Source organism: Sorex fumeus, unplaced genomic scaffold, assembly GCF_029834395.1.
Source record: "Sorex fumeus unplaced genomic scaffold, SorFum_2.1 ptg000035l, whole genome shotgun sequence".
In the NCBI taxonomy this organism is placed as follows: Eukaryota; Metazoa; Chordata; class Mammalia; order Eulipotyphla; family Soricidae; genus Sorex; species Sorex fumeus.
Window position 1 is genome coordinate 22,437,592 of NW_026606092.1, and position 21,603 is coordinate 22,459,194.

Below are 21,603 nucleotides of genomic sequence, written 5' to 3' on the forward strand. Positions count from 1 at the left end.
TATTGGTGGTGGGGAATGTGCACTGGTGGAGGGATGGGTGTTTGATCATTGTGTGATTGTAATTCAGACATGATAGCTTGTAACTTTATCTCATGGTGAATCAATACAATTTTAAAAAAAGAATTAATTTCAGTCTTTCAGATGTTGGAACTGAACAAAGACATAGAAGGAAAACTTTCAGCATTTAGATCTATTAAACTCTTCCCTTTGGACCTTGGTCCATTGTTTTGGTCAGCACTCCACTTTGGAAATACTTCATGACATATGAATACAAAAGTTCTGAGAAATTCAATGATATAAATTTAAGCAAAAAAGTTTTATCAAAAGCACATATAACTATGCATACCAGCATTCAATTTGATAAAAACAATTTAATGTTTCTTTTGTTCAAGTTTATCTTTAAATTAACCAAGTTTATAGTGATAAACCATATTCATAGAGGAGGAAAATCTATTCAAAGGTGATCATCAATATTATTTGCTAACATAAAACTGAACATATTTTCTACTGCTTTAACTTCATGGCTACAGACTGATCCTACCCAAAGTGGTATCTGAATAGATGCCAGTGATATGTGTAAATTGAGTGACTGTTCCATCTGCTCTAGCTTTTCAGAGGTGGTGTCACCTTTGCTTATTTTAGAGCTCGTTCTATGTTTCCTTCTATCCCTGATATGGATCGTAATGATAATAGTTAATTTATTTGTCTAATGAACATGTTGTGATAGAGAAATATTAATCTCTCTATTATGAGTACATCAAAAACAACCAAAGGACTTTATGTTGAGCAATTTCTTTCTTCATTGATTTTCATATTTTATTGACTTATCTATCTGTTTAAGCCTACTCAATTCACTTATCATCATTCCATGTATGTATTTAGTGAAAGACAGCAAAATTTAAGAGAAGACAAGGATGTTAATTAGCTTATATAGACAGTAATACAAAATGGTCTATACCTAAAACTAACATATTATAATGCAATTATAAAATTTTCTTCAAAAAATTTTCTTCTATTAAGAAAATAAGGAGTAGATAAGAACCTTAACACCATCGTTCAAGCAAACAAACAAAAGTGGTTGTTCAGTAAAATTCATTTCTGGTTATTTTAGACATCATATTCTGATTTTATCCAATAGTCATTTAACATGTTAAAAGAGTAAAATGATTTCATATGATTTTTTTTCTTTGATTTATTATGAACTTGACCCATAGTGAATGAGCAGAGAAAGACAGGGTGGAAAGAAAGAACTGTAACTAATTCCTGCCTTGACAAGTCCTTAAAAATAGCATTTGTCTTTAGTATCTGAAACTGAAATCAAGGTATCAATTACTACCAAACAGGAGGCCTCAAGGCCTCTAAATGATAGTGATTACAAAGGAAGACTTCTGGAGCATTTTTTTTTACTCAACTTTGAAAGGATCAATTTGTTCTTGTTTTTTTTTGGGGGGGTTGGTGTTTATTCACTATCACAATGTTGATAAGAAATCTCTTTTCAGTTAAGTTCTGGTAACTTCATTAAATTTTGCAATTCCACATTATCTTTTCAAAGTTTAACCCCTAACATGACTGTACAAGTCATATAGTTATTAGTTAGCTGAGTTACTGCTTTTTTGAAGAAAGACAAATGTACTGAAGTGTGTGTTCTATCAGATTTGGCAGGAAGAGTCTATTGCTAAAAATATATTTTTTTAAAAATTGGCTTTATCATGTCTTTATAATTTCTTTATCATTTCTTCTATGATTGGATATATTTATTTTCACTAAGACAATCAATATGATATGTTTATGTCAGTTGTGAATCAAGACATTATAAATGGAATTAATAAGGACAGATACGTAACTCAGTTCAGAAAGTTTATAGTCTTCTATAAATCATTCAATATTGCTTTCCTCCTTCCCATAAATCCAAAAGAATTTTGAAAACATGTCCATCTCTGAAGATTTTAATCATTTATCTCTGATATGATTTATCTTAATCAAATTAAGAGGGATATTCCAAATATCACATAAGAAAATGGAAGATTTGTGACTACGGTCATAGTAACATATGTTGAATCAAATGCTGGCATACATGCAGAATCTAATTTAAATTTCTAAGCAACTCTGCAGGAGGTACTATTATTATTGGTAGTCTCCAGGTTATAATATGGAAGTGAAGGGCCAGAGAGGTAGTCTAGTGGATAAGGTGCTTTCTTACTATCTTGTTGACCCAGGTCTGATCCTCAGCATCACATATGGTATCCTGAACTCCACCGAGAGGGATCCCTAAGCACAGGGCCAAGAGCACTGAGTACAGCCAGTTCCCAACTATTCACTCCCCCAAATCAAACAAAGAAATCCAAAAGCTTTAAGATGAAATGTATGTCTCAGTTTACCTTGCTAGTAAGTAGTAGAAGCCATCAGCTGTTCTTTAGAACCCAGAAAGTCTCAGAGAACAATGGAGTAGGCTTAGACCTTGGAGTCAGAATGCAAGGTTTTAAATTCTGACTGAGTCTTTTTACTTGTATTGTTCGGAGCACATTGATCAATCCTTCTGTGCCTCAGTTATACATTTAGTGAATTATAGGAGGAGATGATACAAGATGAGACATATGCATAGAATCTCTCTGTGGATTCTAATTGCATTCCTCTTCGGGATTTTTCCTCTCCCTTCCCAGGATGAGATGCACTCTCTCATTTTTGCAGAGAGGACACTATTACAAAGCTCTTAAAGGGGCCACACTTGGGGACTTTTCCCTACGAGTGTGCACCTCAACACACAGAGCATTTCACATGCATCTTTTTGCATAGTTATTCTTAAACTGTTTATCTGGCACATCGATAGGCAGCTGGTGGAACAAATAGGAAATCCTGGGAAGCACATTCATTTTTAAAGTGTTAATGTGCCCAATCCAAGAGACAGTAATGTGCTTCCATCCGTTAAGATCCCCTTTAATGTTTCGGATTGGAGGGCCATAATTTAAATGAAATGCATTATCCAACCTGGAAGGTATTCCACATCCTAAATATTTAATTGATTTCTCCATCAGGGGAAGAGGAGTCTACACAATAAGCAGATTCTAGCTATATCTAAGTGTCCGATTAATAGTGTCTCTAATTTAGGGTAATTTAGGAGTTTACAACTTATAAAACGGCAATGTCTTCTTCATTCCTCCCAAAGTACCAAGAGTATTGTGTTTGGATTAATTGCAAACAGCAGACAATCCTCCGTGTATAATGAAAACTCAGAGTCAGTGTCAGCCAGCCATGCACCTATAATTTGAGATCTCATCTGAATATTTTTCACGAGGGGTTTCACATCCTAAGTAAATTGAAGTGGTGATGGAAGAAAGTTGTAATTGTTGAATGTCCCTATTAAAAAAGTTGAACAAGTCAAGTTCGTTCCTGCTGATTTTTGCTTAGTTGGGTCTCATCTAACTGAGTGAGGAAGATAAATCAAGCCACTTGCAGATTTTCCTAATGGTGCAAAGTTTGGCACCCTGAGGACTGTGGAAATGTCTATTACTACACTTGTAAAGAAGAGAAGTGGAACAAGACTGTGGGTGGCTGGATCCATATGAGTGATTTATTACCTCTGAATCCACTTAGTCATTTCCGGATAAGCACTTAAGAGCCAAAAGTTTATGGTCATTTTCAGTTTAAAGAAAGAGCAGAGTACTTCTTAACATATATAACAGACATAACATGGAGAAATCAGCATTTTCTGAATTTACCAGAAAATTACCAAATTTATACATGTGAAAGTATGAGTGAATTTTGTTTATATTTCATTTTATAAGTTCCTTTTATTTTTTTTTGAGAAATATATAGATGTTTGACTGTTAGACTTTGCTTTGGGATTTTAAGTTTAGGACTATATAAATGTGAAATAAAGTGGAATGAAAGGTATATAAATGTTTTTGCTAAATTTACATTTTTGGGTGGCAGTTTTTTTCTGTGACAGTTTATTTTCTGCACATAAGTTTAAAGAGCCATTTTGTAGATAGCTTAATTTTCATTCAAATACAAATTAGAATCAATTTTCTGGGGAGAAATAATCAGTATAGCTCCTGTTCTTCACAACAAAGAAAATACATTTGTAGACATATTCTGGAAATTTAAATCCCTCAATGCTCTTTTGAGAAAGTCCAAGGAGATTCGAAGACTGACATTTTATACTTTGCTATTCCCTAGAGGCATGTGTATGATCATCTTTACTGAGGTTTGTTCCTGTCCCTACTGAATTAATATGCATTTTCGTTAACTAATCTTGAAACAACAGGAATAAAGTTTATCCAGGTCTTTTATACCTCAGAGAACAAAACAAATACTACAAATCTTTAGAGAGAAAGAGTATACAAAAGGGCTTGAGGTGAATATTTCAAAGCAAATACTCTTTAAATGATGTGCAAATTATTTCAGCTCTTGAGCATGATTTATGAAAGGGGATTAGCCCAGTGAAATAAGAACCGAGTTTAAACTGTTGGGTTTCAAAGTCAAAGATGAGAAATGGTTACAAGAGAAGGAAGGAGAAAGTGATAATAATTTAAAGGAGGGATTTTTTTTTTTAGTTTTTCTTTTCAACTGACTTCCTTACTTTGTCTTAACGACAGAAAAATTTTGAATTCTTTTCTAATTTTCTATAAAGTTAGGACTTTATCTTTTTTTCTTTAGTTTTTCTTTTCAACTGACTTTGTTTTAACTGCAGAAAAAAAAACATTGAATTCTTTTCTAATTTTCTATAAAGTTAGGACTGTAGTTATTTAGAAGTGATACTGGAATTTATATTTCAGAAATAAGATCTCTACTTGCCATGTGCAAAAATAATTACAAATTGTGTTAAGCAATTAAAAACTATTCAAGTTAAATAGAATAACTTGTAAAGAAATTGAGTCAGAAAATATTTTTTCAATTGACAAGTCACATCTATACACAACATAAATATTGTAATTATCTAGTATCGTCTTCAAATAAAGTTAAAATCTTGTCAAAGAATGATGAAAATGATTGCTTTTATGTAATTGTAGAGATTATTAACTGATTTCAGTTATGATTCTATAATGGCCTTCTATTCTGGAAGGTAAAGGAAATTTTAATGATCCTAGTCACATGTGATTAATATCTAATGCTACTTGACTGAAATTCTGGATTTTATTCAATAAAAATGAGTTAAGCTAAAATTCTTTGGTTTCTCAGCCAAACTCTTCTGTGAAATCAGTTATGCCCAATTTAAAAACGTGGCATGGAATCTCAATAACAAATCCAGGTACTGACTAAGGAGGAAAAACAAAGATTAATTATTCTTACATAAGTTGTTCTGGAGTAAAAAAGCTAAATAAGTGAAGTGAATCCAGGCAATATTAACATTTTGAGGTAACTCTTCCAATCTACCTTATGACCATCAAACAATGTTTTAAAAGATCAGACATCTAAGGACAAATACGTGCAAGTGATTCTTATTTATAAATGTATTATTTGCTCATTTCCATTTCCAAGTATAAATAAAAATGGACCTGAGAAAATGATATGTTTTCTCAGAAATCATCATCAGCTTCTCCCAGTAAGTAAATCTTATGTTATTATACAGTTTAATAGCCTTTATTTATAATTTTTTTATTAGTCTCCCCAGTAATATTTGGGCTAGTGATACAGGCCTGATGGCTCAGGCCAGTGGTGTTGTGGGCAACCAGAGAATATTTGGTAGGGATTGAGATAGTGTGGGCCATGTGGTATTGGGGAAAAGATCTTGGGATGAAAGAGAGAAAATGGGCTGAGCACATGCTTTGCATGCAGGTGGTCCAGATTATATCCCCAGCACCTCACAGTTCTTTGAGTACAGCTAGAAATACCCTGAATACTGAGCCAGAGTATTCTCTGAGTACATCCAGGTGTACCTGAATCCCCAAATAAAATGAGTTTATACATTTTTTGTTACCTTCAGAGCACTATTTCTTATTTTTTTTAAGCCCGAACTGTGAACCTTCTTTTGTTCTTTGCAATTCTACCAAATAAGTTGACTACAGTGAATGATGGTGGTCCTTGATCGTTTTGACAGGCCTGGCAGGTAAAGATTACCCCGTGAGCAAAATAGCTTACCTGTCACACCTGTTAAAATTGGGGGTTGGAGAAATACACACACACACAAACACACACTATGAAGAACAATATAAAGATTTTTACAAAAAAAAATAGGGCTGGAACTCCAGCAATATGACATCTTGGCATTTACCCTCCTCCTCCCTAATCACAAAAAATTAATTCTAAAGGATATAAACACACTTCATTTCTGCACTTAGTACAATACCCACGATGTGGAAACAACCCAAAAGTCCAACTACAGATAAATGCATCAAGAAGTTGTGGTACGTATTCACAATGAAATACTATGCAGCTCTAAGAAAGAACAAAATCATGCAATTTGCAGCAGTAGAGATAGAACTAGAAAATATGCTAAGTGAAGTCTGCATGAATGAAAGGGGCAGATACAGAACGATCTTTCTCATATATGGTACTTAAAGATACATCGCAAGGTAAGAACAAAGATCCAAAAGCAACATAACTGGGGAACAAATTCACACAATCGAATTGGGGGGTGGGAAGTCAAAAGGAGGGGGCTGGATTCCTTGCGGGAGGAAGACAGTGCTGAGTGCGGTGTTGAAATGATGTCCATGAGAAATCATAATTAATGGTGTTGTAAACCAAAACCAAACAAACAAAAACCCACAAACAGCAACCACACAAAATACACCAATATTATGAGAGCTGGAGAGAACGTACAAGTAAGCACTTGCCTTACATGCATGAAAGACCCTGGTTTGATCCTGGCATTGCAGAGGGTACTCTGAAGCAGTGCCAGAATGATCCCTAAGTACCGAGCCAAGAGTAAATCCTGAGAACTGTTGGGGCGTAACCCAACACCTGCCCCCATAAAAAGAATTATGATATCTAATGTGAAAGGTTAATAGGATATAAATGCGAGTACTCCATGATAAAATAAAAGGGCAATTAAACAATTAAATACTGTAATTCTTGCATTTCAAGAAGCAACAAAATTACTACATATAAAATAGTTACTGGAAGAAGGAGAAAATGACAAAGGATAAACAACATTTCAGGTGGATTTGCATATTGCAGTATATAGAGAATAGTGAATTGCTTCTAGGGGATTATTTGGAGCTTGGTTTCCTGGATCTTTGTTCTTATAAGGGAGATTTATTTTTGGTATCATTTATTGTTATTATTGCTTGGCTAGATCTGTTGACTTTTTGAGAAGGGCAATACAGATTTCAGGCTGTGATCAAAAACTATGCAAAGTATATGTCTTATTCTGTCTCTGTCTCAGCAAATATTGGCTGGAAAGGATTGATGAGATTAAATAAATATTTGCCATTCAAAATTGTGCATTGTCATGTCATGTCCAGCGAAATAATAGCAACCATATGCAGGACTATTTTATACAAAGGCAAGTTACAGAGTTCTTCTACATAAATACATCTTGTCAACTTGTCAACGTCTCAAAAACTACTCTCTTTGACTGTCCAAAATCCTACTCAGAAATACTCTGTCCTACGCTAGCATACATATGAATCAGCCTTAATGTCCATATGAATCAAAATGCAGATTCTTTTCAGTGGCTTGGTGTAGGGTTGAGATTCTTTATTCCCTAATAAACTTCCAGAAGACACTGTTGCTCCTCATTCATGAAGCACACTTTGTGTATCAATAATCTAGTAAAATTCTGAAAGAATGAAATATAGGATGCAAGTGCTGTTGCATATTTTTGGCATTCTGACATTTGCATTTCTGGATGGATTATAGTAGACAAAATTAAAAAGCTATGGTTTGTTTTTCTCGGTGTATGCCCATTTGAAGATAATTATATCTAAGCTGGAGCAATAGCACAGCGGTAGGGCGTTTGCCTTGCACGCAGCCAACATGGCCGACCCGAGTTCGATTCCTCCGCCCCTCTCGGAGAGCCCGGCAAGCTACCGAGAGTATTCAATATGCCAGACACAGTAACAACAAAGTCTCCAATGGAGACGTTACTGGGCCCACTCGAGCAAATATTACAATATAAATCTACAAATTTATAGTTATATTTTAGAACATTATATAGTCACTGTCACTGTCCTACCGTTGTTCATTGATTTTCTCGAGCAGGCCCAGTAAAGTCTCCACTGTGACAATTGTTACTGTGTTTGGCATATCAAATATGCCACAGGTAGCTTGCTAGGCTTTGCCGTGCGGGCGAGATACTCTCTGTAGCTTGCCGGGCTCTCCGAGAGGGGTGAGGAATCGAACCCGGGTCGGCCATTTTGGCTGCATGCAAGGCAAACGCCCTACTTGCTGTGCTATCGCTCCAGCCCATTATACAGTCATTAATATAATATACTATATTATAATATATATTATGTCCTAAGATATACAAATTTACAGAGGAAGTATCTATCTGGAAAGATAGCTGGAGCGATAGCACAGCTGGAGCGATAGCACAGCGGTAGGGCGTTTGCCTTGCAAGCAGCCAACATGGCCGACCCGAGTTCGATTCCTCCGCCCCTCTCGGAGAGCCCGGCAAGCTACCGAGAGTATCTCGCCCGCACGGCAGAGCCTGGCAAGCTCTCCATGACGTATTCGATATGCCAAACACAGTATCAACAAAGTCTCCAATGGAGACGTTACTGGGCCCGCTAGAGCAAATCGATGATCAACGGGAGGGCCTTTACATACTTTTATCTCAGAGGTGCACAAATGAGCTGACTTTTAGACCAAATTTTGAATTCAATACCGGATAACATTTTGAAAAGGGCACATAGTTATAATTTTTGCACAAAATTGTATTTTTATGAATAAGAGGATTTTTATTCATAAAATAAAATTCCTAAATCATCAACTTTTTGTACATTACAGTTTTCCTGGTTTTCTTACTTGGAATTGACCCTTGAAAATCCTGAGTCAGTTCATAGACATTCTACAGGTTAAGTATACACCAGAGGAATACTCTTAAAATAGGATTTTAGAGTGCTCGCTTCGGCAGCACATATACTAAAATTGGAACGATACAGAGAAGATTAGCATGGCCCCTGCGCAAGGATGACACGCAAATTCGTGAAGCGTTCCATATTTTTCTGTACAACAGGAAGAACTTACAATAATAAATGTATATGCACCTAATGAGAGACCATCAAAGTACTTAAAACAACTACTCATAGATTTGGAAAAAGACATCAATAGCAACACAATACTAGTGGGAGACTTCAACACTGCTTTGTCACCTCTTGATAGATCAACCAGACTCAAGCTTAGCAAGGACATACTTCATTTGAGGGAAACAATGGAAGAAAGGGACTTAGTAGATATATACAGGACACTTCATCCACAAAAAGCTGAATACACATTCTTCTCAAGCGTACATGGAACATTCTCCAAGATAGATCACATGCTGAGCCACAAAACATGCCTCCATAAAATTAAGAAGGTAGAGATTGTATCAACAATCTTCTCAGACCATAATGTGCTGAAATTAGAAGTAAATCACACACAAAAACAGAAAACTAAATCAAACACCTGGAAATTAAACAGTGCACTATTGAACAACGAGTGGATTAGACAGGAAATCAAAGAGGAAATCAAAAGATTCCTAGAAACGAATGAAAATGAGAACACGAGTTACCAAAACTTATGGGACACAGCAAAGGCTGTGTTAAGAGGAAAGTTTATAGCTCTACAAGCATTCCTCAGGAAGGAGCAGCGAGCACACATAAGTAACCTAACCTCACAGCTTAAGAGCTTGGAGAAGGACCAAAAAAAGGAGCACAACCCGAACAGGAGAAAGGAAATAATAAAACTCAGAGCAGAGATTAACGAGATGGAAACCCAAAAAACAATCCGCAAGATCAATGAAACCAAAAGCTGGTTCTTTGAGAAAATTAACAAGATCGATAAGCCTCTAGCAAAACTCACAAAGAAAGGGAGAGAGAAAACCCTAATAAACCGAATCAGAAATGAAAAGGGGGTCATTACAACAGAAACCACAGAAATTCAGAGGATCCTCAGGGAGTACTTTGAGAAGCTTTATGCCACGGAACATCAAAACCTCGAGGAAATGGATAAATTCCTAGACTCCTACAGACTCCCAAGGCTGACCCAAGAAGACCTGGAATACCTGAACAGACCTATCACCATCAAGGAAATTGAAATGGTAATAAAAAGTCTCCCCAAGCACAAAAGTCCTGGCCCGGATGGATTCACTAGTGAATTCTTCCAAATCTTTAAAGAGGACTTACTCCCGATGCTCTTTAAGCTTTTCCACGAAATTGAAATATCAAAAACACTTCCGAACAGTTTCTACGAAGCAAATATCACACTGATACCAAAAGCAGACAGAGATACCACAAAGAAAGAGAATTACAGGCCGATGTCCCTGATGAACACAGATGCAAAGATCCTCAACAAACTACTAGCAAATAGAATCCAACTACTCATCAAAAAGATCATACACCATGACCAAGTAGGATTCATCCCAGGGATGCAAGGATGGTTTAACATTCGGAAATCAATCAACATAATCCACCATATCAACAAAAGAAAAGATAAAAAGCATATGATCATATCAATAGATGCAGAGAAAGCATTTGATAAGATCCAGCACCCCTTTATGATGAAAACCCTAACCAAAATGGGTATAGAGGGGACCTTCCTCAACATAATTAAAGCCATCTACCACAAGCCTACAGCAAGCATCATCCTCAATGGGGAAAAACTGAGAGCCTTCCCTCTAAGATCAGGGACGAGACAGGGATGCCCACTATCTCCACTGCTGTTCAATATAGTACTGGAAGTACTTGCAATAGCGATTAGGCAGGAAAAAGATATTAAGGGCATTCAGGTAGGAAAGGAAGAAATCAAGCTCTCACTATTTGCAGATGATATGATACTCTACTTAGAGAACCCAATAACTTCCACCAAAAAACTCCTAGAAACAATAGACTCGTATAGTAAAGTTACAGGTTATAAAATCAATACCCAAAAGTCCATGTATTTCCTATACGCAAACAGTGAGAGAGAAGAAAGCAACATGAAAAAAACAATCCCGTTCACAATTGTGCCCCAGAAAATCAAGTACCTAGGAATCAGCTTAACTAAGGAAGTAAAGGACCTGTACAAAGAAAACTACAAAACGCTACTTCAGGAAATAAAAGAGGACATGAGGAAATGGAAAGATATCCCCTGCTCATGGGTCGGGAGACTTAACATTGTCAAAATGGCAATACTACCGAAAGCATTGTATAAATTCAATGCAATCCCTATAAGGATACCCATGACATTCTTCAAAGAAATGGAGCAAACACTCCTGAAATTTATATGGAACAATAAGCCCCCACGAATAGCTAAAGCAATTCTTGGGAAAAAGAAAATGGGAGGAATCAATCTCCCGAACTTCAAACTGTACTACAAAGCAGTAATAATTAAAACAGCATGGTACTGGAACAAAGGCAGAACTGCAGACCAATGGAACAGGGTTGAATACACTGACATCTGCCCTCAATCATATGCTCATCTAATCTTTGATAAAGGTGCAAGTAATGTGAAGTGGAGTAAGGAAAGCCTCTTTAATAAATTGTGTTGGCATCACTGGACGGCTACATGCAAAAAAATAGGCTCAGAACTCTGCCTAACACCATGTACAAAAGTAAGATCAAAATGGATTAAAGACCTCAACATCAGACCAGAAACCATAAGGTACATTGAAGATAAAGTTGGCAAAACCCTCCATGACATTGAAGCTAATGGTATCTTCAAAGATGCCACGCCACTGGCCGAGCAAGTGAAAACAGAGATAGATAAATGGGACTATCTTAAACTAAGAAGCTTCTGCACCTCCAAAGAAACAGTGACCAAAATACAAAGACAGTCTACAGAATGGGAAAGGATATTCACCGAATACACATCTGACAAGGGGTTGATATCCAGGATATACAAAATACTGGTTAAACTCCACAAGAAGAAAACATCCAACCCCATCCAAAAATGGGGCAATGAAATGAACAGAAACTTTCTCAAAGAAGAAATCCGAATGGCAAAAAAGCACATGAGAAAATGCTCTACATCATTAATCATCAGGGAGATGCAGATCAAAACCACAATGAGATACCATCTCACACCTCAGAGACTGGCCCACATTCAAAAGAACAAAAGCAACCGATGCTGGTGTGGATGTGGCGAGAAAGGGACACTCCTTCACTGTTGGTGGGAATGTCCACTGGTTCAGCCCTTCTGGAAAACAGTATGGACGATTCTTAAAAAATTAGAAATTGAGCTCCCATTTGACCCAGCAATACCACTCCTGGGAATATATCCCAGAGAGGCAAAAATGTATAGTCGAAGTGACATCTGCACTTGTTTGTTCATTGCAGCACTCTTTACAATAGCCAGAAACTGGAAGAAACCTGAATGCCCAAGAACAGATGACTGGTTAAAGAAACTTTGGTACATCTACACACACAATGGAGTACTATGTAGCTGTTAGAAAAGATGAAGTCATGAAATTTACATACAAGTGGTACAATATGGAAAGTATCATGCTAAGCGAAATGAGTCAGAAAGAGAGGGATAGACATAGAAAGATTGCATTCATCTGGGGGATATAAAGTAACAAAGTATGAGATTAATACCCAAGAATAGCTGAGATCAGCACCAGGAAGATTACTCCATAACTTAGAGGCCAGCCGGGTATCCTAGAGGAAAGGGCAGTTCAGATAGAGAAGGGAGCACCAAATAAAGGATGTTTGGAGGATCCTCCCAGGAGGGGAGATGCATGTCGAAAGTAGACTATGGACTGAACATGTTTGCCACTCAATGCCTCTTTTGCAGACCACAACACCCAAAAGGAGAGAGAGAACACAGGGGATTGCCCTGCCACAGAGACAGGGGGGATGGGGGGATGGGGGTGGGAGGGATATTATCCATGGTGGTGGAAAATGGGCACTGGTGGAGGGATGGGTATCTGATCGTTGTATAATTGAAACCAAAGCACAAAAAATTGTAAATCTACAACTTTAAAAAAAATAAAATAAAATAAAGGGAAAAAATAGGATTTTAGAATGGGTGAAAAATATTTCCTTGCTCAAAAGTTAGTGAAAGGATAGTAACTATCAATAAGGATCTAGAATGCTTCCTCTTCATCAGTATTTTATCATTTGTTGACAATTTTGCAATTTAGCTCCAATTTATGCATTCTTTTGATTGGCACAGCACACATGGCTTGCAATAGATGTAGCAGTGCTAATACAAAATTGTGCAGGACACAAAAATATAGTAATCTTATAATATTAAACTAAAGGGCCAGAGAGATAGTCCAGAGGTTAAGGTGCCTGCCTTGCTTGCAGTTTACCTACCCTGCTGAGATCCCTAGCACCATATGTTCCCCTTAGCATCATACTGCAGGGACTAGAGAAGATTAATCGTCCAGGATCCTGGCATAGACTCACCAGACTGATGACCCCCTGGGTCTCCTGAGCACTGCTTGGAAGACCCAAAATAAATAAATAGAAATAAATTTTAGTAGCAAGGTAATATAAGAAGAAATAATGTGTTACTATTCTTTAAAAAGAGTTTTAAGAATTCCACCCCCCATTTTCAGCACAGATTATATAGCACAGTATATATATATATATATATATATATATATATATATATATATAGCTACTGAGAGTATCTCGCCCACATGGCAGAGCCTGGCAAGCTCCCCGTGAACTATTCGATATGCCAGACACAGTAACAACAAAGTCTCCAATGGAGATGTTACTGGGCCTGCTCGAGCAAAATATGTGTGTGTATATATATATATATATATATATATATATATGTATGTATATATATAATAAGGCTTTTGACTATCTCCCTGACTCCCTTCTCTTCAACTTTGGAGGTCACCATCTCTGACAAATATATATATATATTTTGTCTCCTGCCCCCGCGCCTGACTGTCCTCACTGGGGCTCCTTGGAGGAGGGAAGGTTGAGTTTCTCCCCCACTCCCCCGCCCCGAGCAGAGCCCCAGCAGCTGAGGACCTCCGGAGCCAGCCACAGCCATGCTGGAACCACTCTCCACATGTCTGGACGGGCCTCATGCATGAAAGAACTGGCAGAGGAACCCGGGCTGAGGTCTCTAAGCCAACTCGGATTGGGACTGGGCCTTCTCCAACCAGACCCCCCATCTTCCAGTAGGTAGGCGTCATACCCATCAGCTCCTGCCAGCACCAGGTTGGTCCCATCAATGGCCAAGACGCAGAGACTATAAAACCCAGCTTCCGGAAGCACGCGGCCGCATTTGTGCGACATCTTCTTATTTTTTTCTTTGGAGAAAAGTATCCTGCCCATACGGCAGAGTCTGGCAAACTTCCCGTGTCGAACTCATTATGCCAAATACCAGTAACAATGATGAGTCTCATTCTCCTAATCCTGAAAGAGCATTGAAACGGCTCTTTTAAAATCTCAGGGCTAGGATGAAGGAGACGTTACTGGTGCCTGCTCGAGGAAATCGACGAACAACAGGATGCTTGTGATCTTGTGATATATATATATATATATATATATATATATATATACATATATATATATACACACACACATATATATGTGTGTGTGTGTTTTATTGACCAGAACAGGCTTTATTTATTTATTTATTTATTTATTTAATTTATTTAATATGGAGTGATAGCAGAGTGGGTAGGGCATTTGCCTTGCTTGCGGCCGACTCTGGTTCAATTTCTCCATCCCTCTTGGAGAGCTAGGCAAGCCACCGAGAGTAGGCCGCCTGCATGGCAGAGTCTGGCAAGTTCCCCATGGCATATTCAATATTCCAAAAACAGTAACAACAAGTCTCACAATGGAGACTTTACTGGTGCCCGCTCGAGCAAATCAATAAACACCAGGAGGACAGTGCTACAGTGCTATTTAGTAGGACAGATTTCTGGATACTCTTAAATATAGCATCTAGCCACTGCTCTTCTAATTGCAGATATAAATATAAAGTAGAATATTTTTCAGAGTCTGGAGTCTCTGGATACTTCTTGCAAACTCTGACAATCACAATGTTGAAGTTATGTATTGAATATTAATAGGAAAAGGAGGCATCTTTGACTAACCATGAGCCTGATTATTTTCTGGTAGAGGTGTGCCTGAAGTGAGTCTGGCATTATATCAATGTATCAAAAATATACCTTAACTCGAAGATTAACATCAGCATGAACAATCATAATATAAATTGGAATTTTAGCTGTTTCTCTGGAACCTAAATCATAGGTTAGTGAGTGATGGGCAAAATTGGATAGGGGACACATGTTCTAAAATGTTTGGAGGGAGGAACTTGGAATTGAATTAGCAATTTGATTAAAAGTTTAAATTGGGTTTAAATTGGGTCAGTGATCCTTGCAGTGTTCAGGGTACTCAAACACCACTCCCTGCAATATTTAGCATCTTGCAGTACTTGTAAAGTTAACAGTTTCCTGCTTGGGACCAGTGGTACTTGGGGCCACCAAGACCACATCTAAGGTTCTCAGGGGGAACGTGAGGCACTAAAGATTGACTTGGGACCAAACATGTGCTCGGGGCTTTTGACTATCTCCCTGGCTCCTTTATTAGCCTCTCTCTTCAAGTTTGGAGGTCACCATCTCTGACAAAAATATAAAATAAATCCAAGTGTTACATTTTCAATTTGGTCACTGTAGCTTCTTATTCTCAATATGTATTTTAAGTTAATTAATGTCATCTACAAAAATAATGATTTGTTTTTTTAAATATACACATTATTTAATATGCTTACAGAACAGAATATTTTAATAAGAATAAAATTATGTAATATTCTTAAATAACACATTATTTAATAATTAAGTATATACCTTTGAAATGAAGGGTAGCAGTAGTTCTTGTTTTCGAAAACCTATATAGATCATTAAAGAAAATAAATTGATAGACTTATTTACTTTTCCTAAGTCATCCGTTCGTGAACTATTTCTTGAAGAAAACTGGGAGTTATAATATTATAGATCACAATTTACTGACTTTGGTAAGCTAGCAAAGGTATTTATAGATACATTTCATACATGAGGCAAAAAACTAATAATTGTTTTTTATACATAGTTATGGGCCTTATTAAGAGTAAGAATAAATAAATTTATTTTCTAAAAAGATATAGATTGCATGCTTATATGTATGGTGTGTGTATATATATATAAAACTTATATATATGCATGTATATATATTTTTTTCTTTTCTGAGCAGTACTGAGAAACCTTCTCTAAGGAATTATATACAATTCTTATTAATGGGTCAATGCAAGGACACAGGTATATGGTGCTGTGGGCCCTTTCAGGCCAACCAGATTCATTCATTCATATTGGGTGCATATGTATGTGTTTGCAGGGGGTTCCCAGAACTGCAACCAGAAAGGCTGAAGTACTTGTTGTGCTAGGGATCAAACCATGGTTAGCCATCTGCATGGTATGCCCCTTAACTCCTGTTCTGTCTCTTAGGCCCTCAAATATATTTTTAGGCATATCCTTTGGTAAATTTGGTAACCCAAATATACCCACAAAAATAATTAGAAATAAATTTATTTTCTTTTTAGGATTCTGAAGGAAAGTATCATTATTCTTGTGCTCCAGAAACAAAAAGAAGTAGGCCAAATTAATACTTGATGCCATGAAATGTGGCCAATTATTTGCATGTAAAAGAACATTTTCTCTGCATAGGGATTTACTGCAAGAGTGCCCTAAATATCAAGCATAATGAAGATATTTTAAATATTGCATGATAACAGTGAACAAATACTATGTTTAATTTTGCCACAAAGTATTTTTCATATGAATCCTTTCTGAATTCATGGATATTGAGAAGGCTAACTTACAGATCAAAAAGCATCCCTACACCGTTGTTTATAATTACACTAGTCTATTAATGCTAAAGAAATATTGCTGGAGAATCACAGTGAAGAGCCTGCTGGATTTGGCCTATTATTGAAAGAAAAATGCCATTTGACCTAATGAAATCAGAAATTGATTAAATGCAGTTCATCTAAGGGGAAATATGGTCACAGAGTTACTGCCAGGGTCAGAAGGAGATGGGTGATCTAGTGTTTGAGTGCTGATAGGGTTAGATAGCTTTCAGAGGAGCTGATGCTACAAGACACATGACAATGAAATCCCACATGTCATAGGGCAAGATCAACCCTCTAGATGGGAACAAAGAGATTTATCACAACATTCTTTGCTCAGCTTATAACTAGGTCCTCATATCAAATGATTCATAGAGAACTGAACTAGAATATATATTGGTACCAGGAAAGCTGAGGTTTCTGCTATCATGGAGATACATGTCAGAACACATGTAGTTACACAGGGTCTCAGTGAAGCCCTGGAACCTTCATGACCAAAAATACTGTTTTAGCAAATAACTCAGATGCTTTGTTAAGTCTGCTTCTAACTTTTTTTTCTCACAATCATTAAGTGTTCTAGTTTCATCAATATACATTTTCACTTAAAATACTTTTTTCAACAATTAGAATATTTGAAATAAAAAAAAATCTCTTGGTTGTGGGAAATCAATAAAGAAGAGAATTGATAATTGGTTACCCAGGTGGCAAAAGGGAACAGAGGGGAAAGAAATGAAGTGAATGATATTTAACACTAATGTTAAATAAATAATTAAAAAATAAAAGGTAATACTGTCCCTTAGATAGCCTATAGTAAAATGAAATTATTTTAAGTACTTTCTTTTAGTAGTTTATTTTTTCTCAGGTAAATATTGAATGAAACTAGTGCCAGGTTGGCAATATTGATTTTAGAAGAAAAAAAAGGATTAAGTGGATTGATGATCCTGGCCAAATTAAAAAGCTTATCCCCTTGACAACACAATAACCTACAGTATTCTACAGTATGTTACATAGCTTTTATGACTTTTTGTAACTTTCAGAAAAAATCCTTTTTAGTTCTACAGATAGGATTTATTTTTGCAATTTTAACATTGTCCTAATTTTTTTGGCAGATGGCTTATTCATCTTATTTTCTTCCATTGGCAAGATTAGGTTGTTTTACAGAAAATTCTTAAGATGAAACTTCAAAATATGTATTTGAATCTTTACAACAGGCTTTAAAATATATTTTAAACAGTTGCTAATTGCATATTGATCTAAGAAATAGTATGGATTTTTTAATTTTGTATAATACTAAAGATATTATAAAATTCTCAAGGTTGTAGAGCTACTACAAAAGGGAAGGTACTAGCCTTGAATGAGGCTTTAGGGCCATGAACCTGGTTCAAATCCTTGGCATCATAGATGGTCTTTTGTTGCAGGCAGACACACAAGAGGACCCTGCTAATGAACTTTTGGGATATAGTAGGCAATGCTCAGATTAACTTTTATGTATATGCAGAATTCCAGAGGAAAAATAATTCAGAAAAATTCAAGCTCCTCCTAAAGGCCATCCTAGACTTATTCCTGGAGAAACCCAGGTTCTCTCACATATATTTCTCTTTTGACTCCTCTTCCCCACATCTTTCTAAATAAATTTTGCTTAATAAAATCTACTTTGCGGCTAGAGAGATAGTACAACAGCAGGTGGGAAACTTTTCTTACACTTGGCTGGTCCAGGTTTCATCCCTGGCATCCCATATGGTTCTCTGAATACTTACAGGAGTAATTATGAGTGCAGATCCAGAAGTAATCCCTGTGCACTGTCACGTGTGGATCCCAAACAACAACATCTAAACCTATCTTGCTTTACTATTTCACCTTCTTCTGGGATTCTTTTTTTTTTTAAATAGTCATTATTATTTTCTTTTTTGCTTTACAGTTAGTAAAATACTATTTTTACTACCATACGTCATAACTTTTAATTTGGGCTGAAGCGATAGCAAAGCAGATAGGGCATTTATCTTTCACTCAGCTGACCCGGATTCTACTCCTCTGTCCCTCTCGGAGAGCCCGGCAAGCTACCGAGAGTATCCACTTCGCATTGCAGAGCCTGGCAACCTCCCCATGGCGTATTCGATATGTCAAAAACAGTAACGACAAGTCTCACAATGGAGACATTACTGGTGCCCGCTTGAGTAAATTGATGAACAATAGGAGGACAGTGCTACAGTGCGGTGCTACTATTAATGGTTTCTCATGGTCATGAGTCCAACACCACACCTATCACTAGTGTATCCATCTTCTTCTCACCACCACCTCCTAACGCAATTGTGTAGGTCATCTACCCCGTTATGTTGTCTTTGGGTACTTGTTGCTATCTCACTATACATCTCTAAGTCCCACATATGAGAACAAAAATATGGATATTCCTCAAAACAATAGGAATACAATTCCCATATGATGTAGCAATAGCACTTATTGGCTTCTATCCTCCTTAAATTCTTTTTCTGTGAAGGAAGGTGACAGACCTAGACTGTCATGACAAGATTGGATTGACTTTCCTTTCCTGTGAAGAGAAATTCTTTGTTCTAGCCTGAGTCCAAGGATTCCTGAGAAACCAAATGGCAGGATCACCTCTCACATCTGCAGAACAAGTGGACTCCTGGCACAGCATGGCTTCTTCTTGATGAAACGGGTGTGCCATTGAGTGTCTGTGCCCTGCGAGTGGTCACCGCAGACTTTACCAGTCCTGACCCAGGCCAGGCATTTCCTGAGGATAGGTGGCAGAGGTGGATTGAAAAGAGGAGAGAACAGTCATTTCTCAAATCTAGCTCCCTTGCTCCCTGCTTAAAGGACCACCTACAATACTGTGAATGTCACTGGGGTGACTCTTGAGTGAACAGCCAAGATAGCCGTTGAGCACAGAGAACAGCTGTGGCCCCAACCCTCCCTCCACCCTTGTCACCAAAAAAAAAAAAAAAAATCCACAACATTTTTTTTTCCTTCAGTGTAGCACTGTAGCACTGTCCTCCCGTTGTTCATCGATTTGCTCAAATGGACACCAGTAATGTCTCCATTGTGAGACTTGTTGTTATTACTGGTTTTGGCATATCGAATATGCCACGGGAAGCTTGCCAGGCTCTGCTGTGGAGACAGGATACTCTCATTAGCTTGCCGGGCTCTTTGAGAGGGACAGAGGAATCAAACCCCGGTCGGCTGTGCAAGGCAAACTCCTTACCGGCTGTGTTAACGCTCCAACCCTCCTTCAGTGTAAGAGAATAAATATCTGTCAATGCAAAACATGCCTTTGGCAAAAGTTTTTTTCACTAATAAAAATTTTTTAAAAATGAGAGCTCAGTTTCTAATTTTTGGAGAATCGTCCATACTGTTTTCCAAAAGGGCTGAACCAGTCAGCATTCCCAACCAACAGTGAAGGAGGGTCCCTTTCTCACCACATCAGCACCAGCACTGGTTACTTTTGTTCTTGTGGATGTGGGCCAGTTTCTGTGGTGTGAAATGATATCTCATTGTGGTTTTTATCTGCATCTCCCTGATAATTAATGATGTGGAGCATTTTCTCATGTGCCTTTTAGCCATTGGATTTCTTCTTTGAGAAAGTAGGGTGGGATGGGGGGATGGGGGTGGGAGGGATACTGGGATCCATTGTGGTGGTAAATGGGCTCTGGTTGAGGGATGGGCATTTGATCATTGTATAATTGAAACCCAAGCACAAAATTTGTAAATCTACAACTATACCTCATGGTGCCTCACTAATAAAAATAAATAAATAAATATTTTGTACTAAAAAAAATTAAAAAATAAAACAAAAAAAACAAGGAGGTTTATAACTGCAAAAAGAAAAAAGTTTCTTTTGTGGGAGGGGTTTGGAAGGTGAAAAGGAGAAAAGAAAGAGCTTTGTCTTTTTTTGTTATTTTGAAAGAGATATGTCTCATTGTAACACCCTACCCCCAATTTTTGAAAGATCTAATACTCTTTCAAGAAGAGATGAAATTAAAATCTATTTATTCTGATTCTATTTCAACTTATTCTGCCTTAAAAAAGTCTTAACTGTCACAATCTAACTGCCTTAAGGGTCAAACTCCAACAATCTTTGTTTTAAAGATTTTGTTTGTTTGTTTGTTTTCCTTCTTCAGTGCTTTCTAGTACTGTTGTGGAATTTATGCCCTGGGGTATTGGGTGGGGAAAAGGGCAATTCTGAGCAGAGATTAAGGCTATATCCTGAGGGCTCAGGATTGCCACCCAGACCTAGAGGTATTGGGGATTGTAAATAGAACCATAATTAAACCAGGCTAACTCTCTACACTTGAGCAACACCCCAGGCCCTACCTTTTGTTGTGTATCTGAAAACCAAAATGGCCTCTGACATCTCAGAGAAATCTAGCATAATTTCCCTTGCATCCTAATAATAGTACTGGGAAGCAATATCAAGAAACAGGCACAAAGAAATTAGGAGCAGCAAATTCCTAAACAAGAACACTTTTGAAAAGTTCTAAATTTTGTCTTTAAATTTGTAAAAAGGCAATTGTGCTTCAGAAGACCAGTTAAGGAAGGAAATAATTCTGTAGCCCACCGGTCTACAGCCCACACTTACCTAGCTCATCCTTTCTTAGGAAAAACCCTGCATGCTCTTGATAAAGGCAAAGGGAATGGGTAGGCAAAATGAAGGACAGAAATCTTAGTATGAAATGT

At 37.2% G+C, this 21,603-nt stretch overlaps 1 protein-coding gene and 1 non-coding gene across 2 annotated transcripts in view; one reads left to right on the forward strand and one right to left on the reverse strand.

Annotated features, from left to right (window-relative positions):
* The window catches only part of ARHGAP15 (Rho GTPase activating protein 15), a 759,615-nt gene that overhangs the window by 348,954 nt on the left and 389,058 nt on the right, over positions 1-21,603 (reverse strand). The window lies entirely within an intron of this gene.
* On the forward strand, positions 9,001-9,107 carry LOC130027039 (U6 spliceosomal RNA). The gene has a single exon (XR_008792978.1). It is a non-coding gene; the product is annotated as a U6 spliceosomal RNA (small nuclear RNA).